This window comes from Lycorma delicatula, chromosome 1 (assembly GCF_047948215.1).
Source record: "Lycorma delicatula isolate Av1 chromosome 1, ASM4794821v1, whole genome shotgun sequence".
Lineage (NCBI taxonomy): Eukaryota > Metazoa > Arthropoda > Insecta > Hemiptera > Fulgoridae > Lycorma > Lycorma delicatula.
Window position 1 is genome coordinate 141,258,390 of NC_134455.1, and position 14,277 is coordinate 141,272,666.

At 27.3% G+C, this 14,277-nt stretch overlaps 1 protein-coding gene across 1 annotated transcript in view; it reads right to left on the reverse strand.

The window, feature by feature from the left end:
- Positions 1 to 14,277, reverse strand: part of Syt4 (Synaptotagmin 4) — a 367,686-nt gene that overhangs the window by 258,177 nt on the left and 95,232 nt on the right. The window lies entirely within an intron of this gene.

The following is a 14,277-nucleotide window of genomic DNA, read 5'->3' on the forward strand; positions in this document are numbered from 1 at the left end:
AATAAAAAGTAGGGTTAGTTTGCCAAATTTTGAGAAAATTGACTAGAAAGAAATTAAGAAATTATCTACCACCATCCCCTAGAGATATTAATCCAAAACTTTACCAACAGATTGCTCCCAATATACACCCTAGTCTCTGTATTAAATTTTATCAAATTGGTTTATTCAGTCGAAAATTATATGGCTTCAAGCACACCAACATACGTTCATAATTACTCCACATATGTACGTAAGGGTACTACGTACGTACACAAAAACATTATCCACCACTTTTTTAGGGTCCCTGGGTCACGAAACGTCGAGAAATTCAAAAATACCCATACCCCATTTTTTGACTGATATCTATACTTTCCTTCTTAAAGGAAAATAAAAGATGGTAATTTTTTGACAACACTAGTTAAAGTGTTTTATGATTATCTCCAATTTATTCAAGGCTTCAATGGGTTAATGGGCAAGTGTAAAAGTATTTAGCAAATTATAAATATAAGCGAATAAAAGCCTTGAAGATTACTGAATATAAGTAAAGCGTTACGAAGATCTACAGCTCTCTGTATCTTTATTACGTTCCCGGGTAAATACGGAGTCACTCCCCAAATTAACCATCGGATTTATTTATTAATTTCTCGATGTTTTGTAATCCATGTTTCTGGAAACACAAAAATACGAACAAATTATGGACGTCTGAATACCGCGGATATGTATATTACATCTAGTAATATACATTTTTATAATTATATTATACTTTTAGAAATGGTTTAAGGAAATGAAACGATTTCACATAGTTATGAAATTTTAGTATATTATGTTTACAGAGGGGTAGTAGTAGCGTCTTTTATTAAAAATTCTACGATTGAATTTCGGTTACAATTGACACTTTTCGTAAATTACGAAAATTAATTTTTTTATCACTAACTGGACTGTAATTGAGGTAATTTAATTAAATAAGTATATTTTATGAAATAGTAGATTTGGAAGAATAGAAGAGCCATTCCAGTAAAGCGCATTTTCCTCTACTTACAGCCGTGCAACTACTCCCCTCCGCAAATGCCTTGTAACTGCTCGGCTATACTAAACGAAAATTTTATTGTAATATTTTGTTATGTTTATGAAAAAATAATACTAATTATAGAATTATAGACACAATTGAAAAACAACCGTCAGAAAATATCTGTTTAACAGAAGTTTAAAGCGATTTTTTAAATAAAATGAACGATACAGTCACTTTTATACTTAAAAAAAAAAACAATCCCACATTTATAAAAAAAAGCACACAAATTCTAAATCCGACTCGGCTATGTATGGATTTCCATGATAAAATTTACAGGAATGTTTTTCTGATTAAAATAGTGAAATAACCGCACATGCCCATACTTAGATCAGAAAAGGTTTTGTTTTCAAGTTACAAGAAACCTTTTTTTAAGTTGCATTTCTTAAAATTTTCTGTTTACTTTTTGGCTAACTTAATTAATTTTTACAATTTTTTTACGAAGTTTTATTTGTGTATTGGCAATTTATTTAGTAAACAAATTTCCTTTCCTAAAAAGTGTGTTTTATGATTTAATTTTTCAAACTAACATTTTTCTAGTAAACGATTTTTACTAGTATACTTTTTTTATTTTACATTTTAAAATCAAAAGAACTAAAGTATAAATTTTTCATTATAGTTTACGTCCGATGCATATCAATTGCCTCATTTTAATTAAAATAATTTTCCAATAGAATTTATTGGAAATAATTATATGGAAATAATTTAATTTATAAAATTATTTTGGCTTTCCGCAACATTTTATTAGGCCAATTTTTATCTGGAAAATATGGATGAGGTTGATATAGAAATATCAAAAATTTTAAAATCATGTGATATCCAACAAAAGATTCTTTTAGCTCTGAACCACTAACAATCAATACAAAAAATACAGTCTTGAGACCTTGTTTAGAGGTACAATTATGGTACAATTATCTTCATAGAATGACAAAAACATTTTACAAAGTCCAGTTAAAAATACTTCAGTCACGCCCTGATTCTGGTACAAATAAATCACTTTTATACGCAGTTACACATGTGTATTTTATGGTTCTACGAACAGATATGAGATTTATGCATATAAAATTACAATTTCAATAAAATATCTACTGTGTCAACCTGTCATCTAAAACATTTTTTTTTTATTTTATAATCATTTAACAGCATTTTATTTATGAAAGTAAAAGATAACAATTTTATCAAATATTGTTAATTGAAACATTCCAAAACACATCTTTGAACCCCTTAGAACAACTTACTTTAAGAGTTGACGCAACATAGCACAGATTAATCATTTATTAACAAAAAAAAAAAAATAAGACAAATAGATTTAACTTTAATGCTGAATTTTGGATCAATGATGCATAATATTTTCGTCATTTTAATGAAAATTAAGGTTGTCGATTAATTATTTTTATCTTCTTAATATTTAGCCTTTGCTACAACCGAACTTTAATTTTATTTTTTCATAGATTTAAATGTAATTTTGCATCGGATTGATTGACAGTATGCATTTAACAACGTCATTGAAGATTTAAATAGAAAATCTTTTTCTTAACGAATTTGTTTAAATAAAATCATTTGATAACATGCTCATCATTTGATGCTTCCTTTAATCGAGCTTTGAATTATAATTTTTTAGTCTGCTTATTTAAGACATGACGTGATTCAATAATGGTAAAATTTTTACTTTTGCTAATGTAATGAAGAAATTATGAAAATTTTTATTTATATATTTAAAAAATAATTGCTGTGGACATCACATGACTTCCTTCTACGCCTATTAAATTACATATTCACTTTTTTTTTTTTAATGAAAAGTACATACAATTTTATTTCATTAATAACTTTGGTATTTTTAATTTGTTTTTTATTGTTATTATTGAATTGTTATTTATTGGTTTTTTTTTACAATCAGGGGTTAATAATTATTAATCAATATATTTAAATTTTAAAAAAAGTTAAAAAAACAGCAGGAGGTGTAGTCTGATTCAAACCGATGTGCCTTCCCTTTAAGATCCAAATATTTCACTAATTAATATTTTAATTTTAAATTTCGATTGCAGTCAAAAAGGGAGGAGCACAACTGGACGTTACAACAGCGCTAAATCCAAAATTTCAGCATCCTACAGCTAATCGTTTTTGAGTTTTCCAAAACATATTCGTACGTACAGACTACGAAACTATCAAAATGGATTCAGAATGGTCAAAATGGGCGTTACTTTGAAATATTACAACCGATATGTTTCGCGATCACAATGTTTCCTTTACTTCGTACAAGGAAGAAATTAAGAAGGTCGTCAGGGAAAAAATTTAAAAAAATTGTTACTAGGATGAAAGTTAAATTTCAATGATTGCAAAAACATCAATGAAGTACAAGATTGTTGTCATATTTTTAATGGTGTAATAGAATTTTTTTTAATCAGTTTTTCTTATTTAAAAATGATTACACAAACTGAATTAATATCTAAGATATAGACTGAAATAATTCTCTCTCAGAAAAAAAAGAATTATAATACAATTCAATCTCTGTAATTTATAAGAGTCAAGATTGAGTTTCATGATATTTTAAATTGAAGCCATCGAGTTACCTTGAGGGATACGGGAATAACATTAAAGTGATTATAATGCGAGAAGAAGCAGGACAGGAGATGTGTAACGTGTAATAACATTGTACTATTAGGATATTCAAAGCATAAAATTCATGTAGAAACCCCACAGGGAAATTTTTGAATTACCAAGGATGTGTGACTTGTCAGATATTATCGTCTTGCTAGCGTACAAAGTTATTCCTATGGGAGTCCCTTACAACCGCACCGTAACGTCTTTTACAGCCGTTACCATAACCAACTATAGGCTATACGGAGAACACCATCGAGTGCAACATTTACTCTCATTCTCGCTGCAATAATTTAACAGCGTGAAGCTATCGCTAGAGAGTTATAACTTTGCTTTATACATAAAAAAGCGTTACTTACGTTTCAATTTCAATATTGTATTTTACAATAAAGAGAAGGTTTCAACAAAATAAATTTAATAAAATATTATCCCTTTCTTCTACACTGCATTTCCTTAAATCTTTTACGAAGTAAAATATTCAATCTAGTAGAATCTTTACAGAATTATGCTGTTCTAAAGCATGCAAATAAATTTGGTCATAAAATATCGGTATTTTATTGCTAAAATTTGATTTCAGCTTTGAGATTACAATCAAGATATATATATAAATTAGATTTTAAAAAAAAAGTTTCTCAATTATTTGAATCAATATTTTCAGAACTCCTCAGAATTTTTATTGAATAATAAATAATAAAATAATAAACCTAATTTTCAATAATACAATTTGTGTCAATGGTTGTTAACAAACTGATTCGGGGACAACCACTGCTTACCTATTCTCAAGAATAACGCAACTGATTTGTTACCGCACAACTTACAAAAAAACTTTTAGGGTGAAGTAGTTTCCTTCTGCCTTCTTCATTAAGTCAAATATACTGTAAAAGCCAAGATCTAAGGAAGTCAAAAATTCAGGTTATGTTTAGCCATACCAACAAGGCCTTTACTACGTTACAAACACGGAGAGTGGTTATATAATTACTTTTATTACTCTGGTAGAAAGCATCTCTAACTCTTACGACTTTTCTCCAGATAATTTTTATACTATATGTCACAGTATAAGATAAACGAGAATTGATTATACTGTAAGAAATTAATGCAAAAATATTTCCAAAGAGATCAAAGATTAAAATTAACCTTCAAAAAAAAAATCAAACAAATATTATACTAGATTTTATGGTAATTAAATTTATTGTACTATTACTTTTTGTTAGTAGATCCTTTATTAGTAAATTTAAAATAAAATATTTGAGTTTGTAGTGTTCTCTCTACATATATTTTAAGTAAAAAGAACCTGACGTTTCATTCCGTCTTAAGATAAGTTTATCCAATAAGTTTTATTCAAATCGATTCGGTCGTCCCTATCTAATACAAAGAGATTTAAAATGAGTTTGTAAGTAAATTAGTTCCAGTTTTTAATAAAGAAAAAGAGTGATAACTTATCATGAAAACAAAATCTTAATCTGAACTACTAACAAACATATAAACTTGAATTTTTTACCGCGTACCTAAATTATTAACAAAATAATTTTAAAGATTTACCCTATACCAGATTTCTTTCATGTCCCTTTTCATTAAAGCTACGAAATGATTTAATTTTAATAACAAAATTAGCTTACTCATAATATTTATTTGAAACATTCAGGTATAATTTAATTTACAAAGAATACTGAAAAAGCTGATAAACGATTATACAAAAACAATTTATTTTGTTGATTAAAATTTTATTATATATCTTGCATATTCTATTTTCATTTTTTATAATATAGCTTAGCAGTGAAAACGTTTTTCACATACTTCGAATAATGGTACAAAAAAGGATTTTATATATATATATGAAACCAAAAGTAAGCTTTAAAACCCTTTTTCCGGTATTCTTTTCAAGTATACGATAGCATTATGAATAATACATATTTATATGACGTTGGTTTAATATATAAAACAACGCAAATAAATCACGATATCCTTTATTCTGTTTCACAAAAATAAATTCAATTCACTTTTCTCATACATTTATTTTTACACTTTTTTTTATAGAATTTACTGTAAGGGACAACCTCACACTGCCTCCTACTACTATTATTATTACAGGTACTACTGAATAAATCCATAACTAACCAAGTTAGGCGCTGAGTAGATTTTTGTGCTCTTCACAGAATAAAAAAAAGCTAAAATCCGATTATAAGAGATAAGAATTTTCGACAACGCTGAAGATACTTCAGATTTTTTTTTAATATCATTCACCAAATTTTTTTTATGTGTATTAAGATCTACAATAAAACTAATTACTTATCGTTCATAATAATCTTTAGAAAAATTAGTATTAACGTCAATGAAACAGTGTCAAAGTTTTTATTAAAGAATTATTATTACACACTTACCTAAAATTATATTTTAGTTTTAAACAGATTTCCACCAATAAACATTAATTATTACGTCGTATGTTTAAATATTTATTCGAACAACTCGATATATTTCCTGTTGTGAAAAATATATTATTTTATTGCTTCTTTGTGCCGTAAAAAAACTTTCATGTATGGATTTTAAAAAATAAAAGTTTAATCGTATAAAAAATATATTTATTTCATCGGACCATTTATGGGTGAATTAAAAAACAATTTTACGTTGCATTTTCTTTTCTTTTCTACTAGTACTATTTCATTCTTTGACTAAAATCGCCTCACTTTTCGAAAAAAATTTTTCCCTGTTTCCTATTGGCTTTTCATAAAAACTCTCGATTTTTTAATTTTATTTCTAAATGTATTTTGCTCCGAAGTTTATTCAACCTTAATATTTAATTCCTTTAGATCTTTTTCGATTTGGTGAAACCAGTTATTTATATATTTTAATATAGAAATATAATTAAATATTATTTATTTTTAATCGGTTGCCCTCAAATTTTTTTAAGTGCTCGTAAAACCCTAATCTTCAATTTCTTTAAAAAACCGTTCGTTTTCAAATTTACGGTAAGATTCTTCAGTTGATCTGAAATATTTTGATTAATTTTACATTTAGGGTCTAAAATCGTTCTTAGAATTTTTCTTTCTTTTTTTAATTAATTTTTCCGGTCTCAATTCTTTAACTGTCATCATCTCTGCAGCATAAAAGGTATTTCCTTTCGTTTCTGAGTTGGAACTTCCAATGCCTTATCTACCGTTAATATTTCGGGGAAAGCCTTATCTAATGTATTATCTCCCCAAAATATTTGAATTTTTCAAGTATTTTAATTTAAACGTAGTTATTGTTTTGAGGTTTTGGTTTATTTTATGTACGTCATACGTGTATCTTACGTATTATTAATATGTTGATTAATGGAAAAGTAATTTTATTTATAATCATATGCTTAAAGGTTCTTTGTTAACATTCACTGTTATTAATTTATCTTTAAATGATTTGATTACTTTATGGAAAAGACAAGTACCGCTTGATATACAGCTTGCTAACGACTTTTATTTTAATAATTATTTATTTGCAGACGACATGGTCATTTTTAAGTCAATGTGGTGAAGAATTACGATACAATATTTTTAATTTATCCTAATTTTTAGTAGATTTCTGTAAAGAAGACTGAAGTTATGACTTTTAAAATTGCAGCCGCAGTTAAATAAAATACTGTGCTAGATGAGACGTTTTTGAATAAATGTATTCTGAATTCTTTGAATTATTTAGATTGCACTCTTCCCCCTTTGGTAATCGTTAAAATTTGAGGAAGTGCAACAGGATTATTAGTGGTTTAAAGGGAAGCTACCAGAAATGAAATTATATTATAATGTAAGGGCTATTGCATTTGTTACTCTGTTGTGTGCGTTGGTGATTGATTACTTAAAGTAAAATATCCAAGCGCTATTCCGGCCGCTAAAATGAACTTCTTAAAAAGTCTTGACAAAATAGTAAGAGTCGATAAAATATGTAATAAAAATATTAGAAGAGAACATATTTTAATGTGAACTCTGCGATTGAAACTACGATAACGTAGACGGAAGTAAATGGAGTTCATATAAGTAAAAATCTTAAAAAGACTATTCAATTTAAACGAAAACGATGAAGGGAGAGAGGGAAAAAGAGAGATAAACACATTCAAAACACTGGAAATACCACGAAAGTGTTAAATGGTTATGATAGACTATTTTTTATTTTTATTTTTTTTTTATATTGTTCATGGTCTTTTTTTAAAGGGTTACCGTTTAAATAAAGAAATACAAAAATCTATAAATGAAGTGAAATATGCTTATAATTCCATTATAAGAAATTTAAAAAATAAATAAACAAACTTTCAAAGCTTCATTAGAAACTTATTGTTTCTGCTATTAATTATAAGCACTACATTTATCAGTTAGCTACCCATAAAAATATTCCTTTAATATTAAATCATAATTCCACGGTTAACGTGTTTGCATGAAAACCAAATTAGAGCTTATACATTCTATTTCTAATTGACTTTATTATCTTACTAATAAACACTAATAGGTTTGTCATTCAACATACAGAAGGTATATACTCATAGCTCATTCAGTAAATTTACTATTGTTTCAGTTAATGTTAGTAAGACAAGGAATGTTTAACAGATTAATTTCGATTAAACGTTTGTTTAAACAATAAAATAATAATAATAATAATATTATCATAATAATAATATATAATTTACTGACAGTGGTATCAGTTATTTTTTTACATAGATTACGGATTATTTCATTAATATGATTGTTTTATAGCATTTATTCGTAAATATTTTAATCAATGTGAGTACTGAATCATTTTTCTTTTATGTATTTTTGTATTTTTTCGATCGTAAGATTATCAATAAGTAATTGTAGCCTTGTCTACAAATTAAAAAAAAGATAGTAAAATTAAACTTTTTTATTTAAATTAAATTTACTGAGGATGTACGACATAAACAGAAAAAATAGGGCAAGGAATTAATAAATTATACTATTTATAATATTGCAGGTATACAATGATTCCATTTTTTTAAATTAAAAAAAAGGTTAAATAAGAAAAAGGTTTTTTAAATTACAAAGGTTAAAAGATTCTTTTATAACTTTTAACTTCTTGTAATTTTAATTTTTATGATTCATTCTTTCTTAACAAAACTAATAACTTTCCTAATTTTTTTATTTTATAGTTTAATGAAATAAAATCAAAAACTACTCTATTACTTCTAATATTAAACTCATAAAAGAAATATATTTTTATTTCTACAATAAGAAATTCAAAGTTTTTCTGTTTAGGAGGAATTTCTGCATCTTGAAAAATATTGGAAAACACCAATGTGTCATCAGAAAATTAAATGAGCAATTAATAAAAAATAGATTCCTTATCTAATAGTTTGCTACAATATAATATTCTGAATTTTTTTGTTAAATATAAATTTTTATTAAAAGAATTATTAATATAATTTTATAATATTTATTGTTATTATTTCAATTAGAGAGTTGGTTTCATTTTATGCTCTGCAAAATATTCAGTTTTTTTTTAGTCATTGTGATTATACATTATATTTGTTTATCTTAATTATGTTTTGTGCCTTTAAAATTATGTTTGTGTTTTCTTCGCCTAATTACTTTTTTTTTGGAAATATCTGTAACAGGTAACCAAGGTTTCCTAGACTATCTCGGCTCATTTTTATTTTTATTTGACTATTGATTCGTAATTAATAATTGATTAATTGGATGTTCTGTGTCAAATTGCGTCACTTTAGTGCTATTTTGTGTCAAGCCTATTTGTTTAAGGACATTTTTTGAAATATTTTGAAAATTTTTTTGGTTGCTAAGTACTGTTTATTGAATTGTTTACCTTTTTTTGCATGTTTATTTGTTTTTTCCACAACTGTAAAAAAAATTGTACTACACGTCTACGTTTTAGTTTAGTTTTGGGTCCCTCTTTTAGGTAGATAGATCTCTTTAGTTTTCTTGTCCTTAGATGGGCCACGATGCCAGGTAGCGCCGATCGTTGTCCTCTGTGTGACAAAATCTTCTTTGGGAAGCAGAAATATTTTCGTTGTAGTGTTTACAAAATTCGGTCTCATTTTGAAATGCTTAGAACTTTCAGCAGATTAGAATAAATTGTATTCTCAAAGCAAGAATTTTAAATGTGATTCTTGCATGAAGAAGCGTACTGTTATCAATATGACACTCCTGTTAGGCAGAATGATGAACCTGATAATGGTAATGTTAGCGATTTTGTACAAGAAGATATATTATCTGTTGATGTTGTTAAGTGTATGCTGAATAATACGAATCTAGCATTGAATCCAGCTAAGGTAGTTGGTGGTATCTGTTGTAAGCAGAATGGTATTATTGCTGATGAATATTCACTTCAATCTGTAAAGTCTGCTGTTGAAGAAGGAGTTCTGGAAATAATTTGTACTCTTTCATCTGAACTTCGTGGGGCGATCGAATGTCTCATCCTCTAATTTAAAGGCCTCCGTTCCTTCGGAGACTCCATTGCTGTTTTTCTTATGTCTTCCTTCTCTAAAATAAGTATTTCCTGTTTCGCAGTTCCCGAAATTGGGATTTTTTCAATATGAACTTTAGCTTCAGGTTCCTTCTGCATTTTCGTTTCAATTTGCTTCGGCTTTTAATTAGTCAAAGGTGTCAGAAGAGTAGGACACTTTTGTTTTGCCACGTCTGTTTTATTATTGACGACTTTGGACTGCTGTCCCTAGTAGCATGATTCTTCAATTTTTTATCAATAATTCTTTCCATTAAGATGGCTAAGATAGGCGCCAGTTCTGTTACCACGTTCTTTGGTTTGAAGGTGGCTGCAGGAGCAGCAGCAACCTGTGCACAAGACGTAGCCTTTGGCGTTCAGCAATCCACGATTTTTCTTGTTTCAAAGTAACTGACCTTCTAAATGGTCTTTACCTCCTCTATAGCAATTTCGTTCTCACATTTCGGACAATTTCTTTATCTTGCACTGTGTTGTCCGTTACAGTTAACACATATAAGCGGGTCCCTGTACGGATCATCCGGTTGCTACATCTGTTTCCTCGTGCATCTCGCTGTCGTGTCCAAATTTTTGGCATCCAAAACTCCGCAATTGGGATTAACGGACACACATTTAGCCTATGAAATCCTGCCTTTATTTTTCTAGTAGATTTATTAAACGTCACATACGACGCGGAGGGTAGGACTTCTCCGTTTTGTCGAGCGTTCAACCGTCGACATGCAATACAAAACATCCATAAAGTCCATCAACAATTTCAGCTTCGGTGCAGTTAAGCAAATCTCTGCACGCAACTACTTCTTTAGAGGTATTTAGAGTACCGTGTGCTACAACCTCAACGTCGATAACTCCAATCTTCTTTACTTTCAATTATCGGGACGACTGTATCTCGTTGACGGGCCAACAAATAAACCCATCGCAGTCTTCCTTGTATTTTTAACCGGTCCCTCCAGCTGCTTCCGTGATGTCTCGAGCTATCACACAGGGGTTAATCTTGGAAAAATCACCTTCCTTTATCTTGATAACTAGAAATTTTGGAATAGATATAAAATTATTATTGAGAATACATAACAACTGAGATTCTTTTACTGACAGGAATACTTTTAATATTATGACAATCAATTGTTATGGATATAAAATTTTTAGTTTATTTTATTTCATGTTAAATGAACAGTTATATAAAGTTTTTATAATTAATAAAATCGATATTCCTGAGGATGGACGAAGGTCCGAAAGTTCTTGAAAGATTTAAACATTTTATAATTGTTGGTAAGCTGAACTCTTATTATTTATATTTTAAATAAATGTTTAACTTATCATAATAATAGATTTTATATAATAATATAAAAATTAAAGAAAAACATTGAATTTTAATGTAGAAATATGAAGACAGTCGTAATTGATGTAAACAGAATAGTATTTTATTTTAGGTATTAAAATGAAGTAATAACTGTTAAAATAGATAAAAATAAACAATATAAATAGAAAAATTTCCCTGTAAAATGAATTTCATTAATATAGTACATTAATAATGTCATCATTAATTAGTCCATATCCAAGGGATATCTCAAGATTGTTTAATCACGATTTGCTTAAAATCAGATTAAATAACATGCAGTAAAATTATTAAATAATAAGTCTAAATAACTATCTATATCACTTATACTAAGTATTAGTCATAAATTCTAGAAAACTATTAAAACCACAGATTTAAATTATAGACATATAATTAAGTAAAGAAAAAACTGATTCATTTCAATTTCACTTTATAATATTTTAGACATGTATTTATAACTATTTTTCCCCCTAAAGTTGATAGAATAATTTGTTCAAATTTATCTTCTTTTATGGCCTTCCTGATCACATATATCACTAGTTCTACGGCTGGACCTCACCTTGCCAGTAATGGATAAATGTAAAAGGAAAAAGTGAATTGGATCATCTGGAAATAACCACTGATTATTTCCAAATCAGAAACGATTTTTGGGGAAAAAATCATGGTCTCAAAAGCGAAAAAAAATAAATTTGGAAAATTGGGAAGAATTGAAGACTCAAAGAGTAACAATCTAGAAAAAGATAAACTTTATAATAATAATAATAAATAAATATTATGAAATTATATTGAAATATTATAAAAAGATAGCTTGAATATTGAAATACGGAAATTCAGTTGTACAAAGTTTAGCTACCTACCATTACGCAACTAAGGGAAATTTACTTATTGGCAATCATCCATAAGTTGCTTAGCATCAGGAAAAAAATAAACGAAAATATAATATTGGAAAAGAAAAACCTACTAAATAGTTATCGTAGAATTTAACAACTATTTATCTTAGTATTAAACGCGTCATCTCTGGTAAGTTTTTCTTTTTATGAGAAATTTTCTTTAAACCGGTTTTAACTAACCCATCCATAACCGTATTTCAAAAGATTAATCATAGTACTTTTCGTATAATTAATGATTAACGACTTAGTTGTGGAAAAGAGAAATTTTTTACTTCTTTTTGTTTTATTGGATACATCTTTTCCAAGAAACTTTCAGTTATAAAATATAGTCGGTACTAAATATTCATTCGAGTTATCCGTTTCCTTATATGAATAATATTACCTTAGTACGAATTTTTGTCTTTTATTTAGTAACTTCTTTTTACAGACATTTGTAAAATAAAATGAGAGCTTAAGTCAACGATTTATATCATAGTATAAATTATTAATTCACCATCATTCATAAAACAGATGGGACGCTGATGTAAACACATTCCTACACACATAAGAGGAATTATCGTCTCTTGAAAATTTTACTCTCAAAAGATAAAAAATATTTCTAACGAACAGTTAAATATGACTTTTGTCCCATATTATAACAAATTATTGTTAATTAAATCTTCCCAAATTATTATATTCTTTTAAACTATTATATGTTATTTGTAAAATATATGAATATTAGGTAGCCTTCTCACAGTACGTTTCAAGGAAAGTATTTTTCAAGATGGAAAGGAGTGAGACAAGTAACTCACCTTTATTAGTAACTCACCAGGTTACTAATAAACCTTGATAAGTGTTATTTTTCAACACATACTTGCAACTTTGTTTTAAGGCAAATTTTAGAATGTTCAGATAAAAGAGCATTTTATTTTAGTTAACCAAATTAAAACTTCTTCTTATTATTTTTATTAACGTGATTTGATGCTGACTCAAGTAAGGGGCCACATTTCCCCCATCTAAATTCAGAAACCAAAATATAATAAAAAAGAGAATTCTAAATATTAAATAGAAATGCGTCTGCTCATAAATGAAACTCTTAGCTTTACGATAATAAAGTATTTTTTAATATTTTTAAGATATAAAATAATAGAAAAGATAATCAACAATAATTAATAGTCACAAAAAAGTAGCTTTTTTAGAAGTAGGAGAGTAAAAATACTTAGCTTATTTTATAGTATAAGATCTCTGGGCGTCTTGATAGTTGACAAATCTTCTGGGAACGATCAAATTTATTTTGTGTGTAATAAAATGAAACCATACATTCTCTTTTTAAAGTGTTTTAACAAAACCAAGTTTGTCATCATTTTTAAATATTTATTACGCCTTCGTACATACGCTTCAGAAATATTATACCTTTAAAAAAACAATAAAACTAAAGGATTTTATTTTGAATAGCAATATTACTTCGATGAGTTTTGAAATATTTATTACTGAAAGGAGACAGCAGCTTCCTATTATAAATATATATATATATATATATATATAATCAGAAGTGCTAAAATAATTTCTGTCATCGCCTTAAATTTTTTAAGCTTTCTCCACTCATTTGCTTCACAATATTTTCATACATTTACTTTTTTATAAACAACTTCAAAAAAAAGGAAAATTTCTAAATTTGATCGGTATTTAAATACTTTCTTGTAATGTAAGTAGTATTACTCTTTAGCAGATCAACTAATTTAGATAATTAGATTTTATTTTCCAGCAGTGGTCTACTTTATACGTATTTTTTCTACTTAACCTAGTGGAACTTTATCAAGTGAAAAATAAGAAATCTAGGTTACCGGATATTCGTTTTTTCATCATTGTTTAGTAAGAGTTTTTTTGAGAATAATAATATATAATCTAAATATCACTCTGATTTTCAACCTATTTAAGCAAAGAAAATTAGTTTAAAAAAATGAATAAATATTTCCATTTACCATATT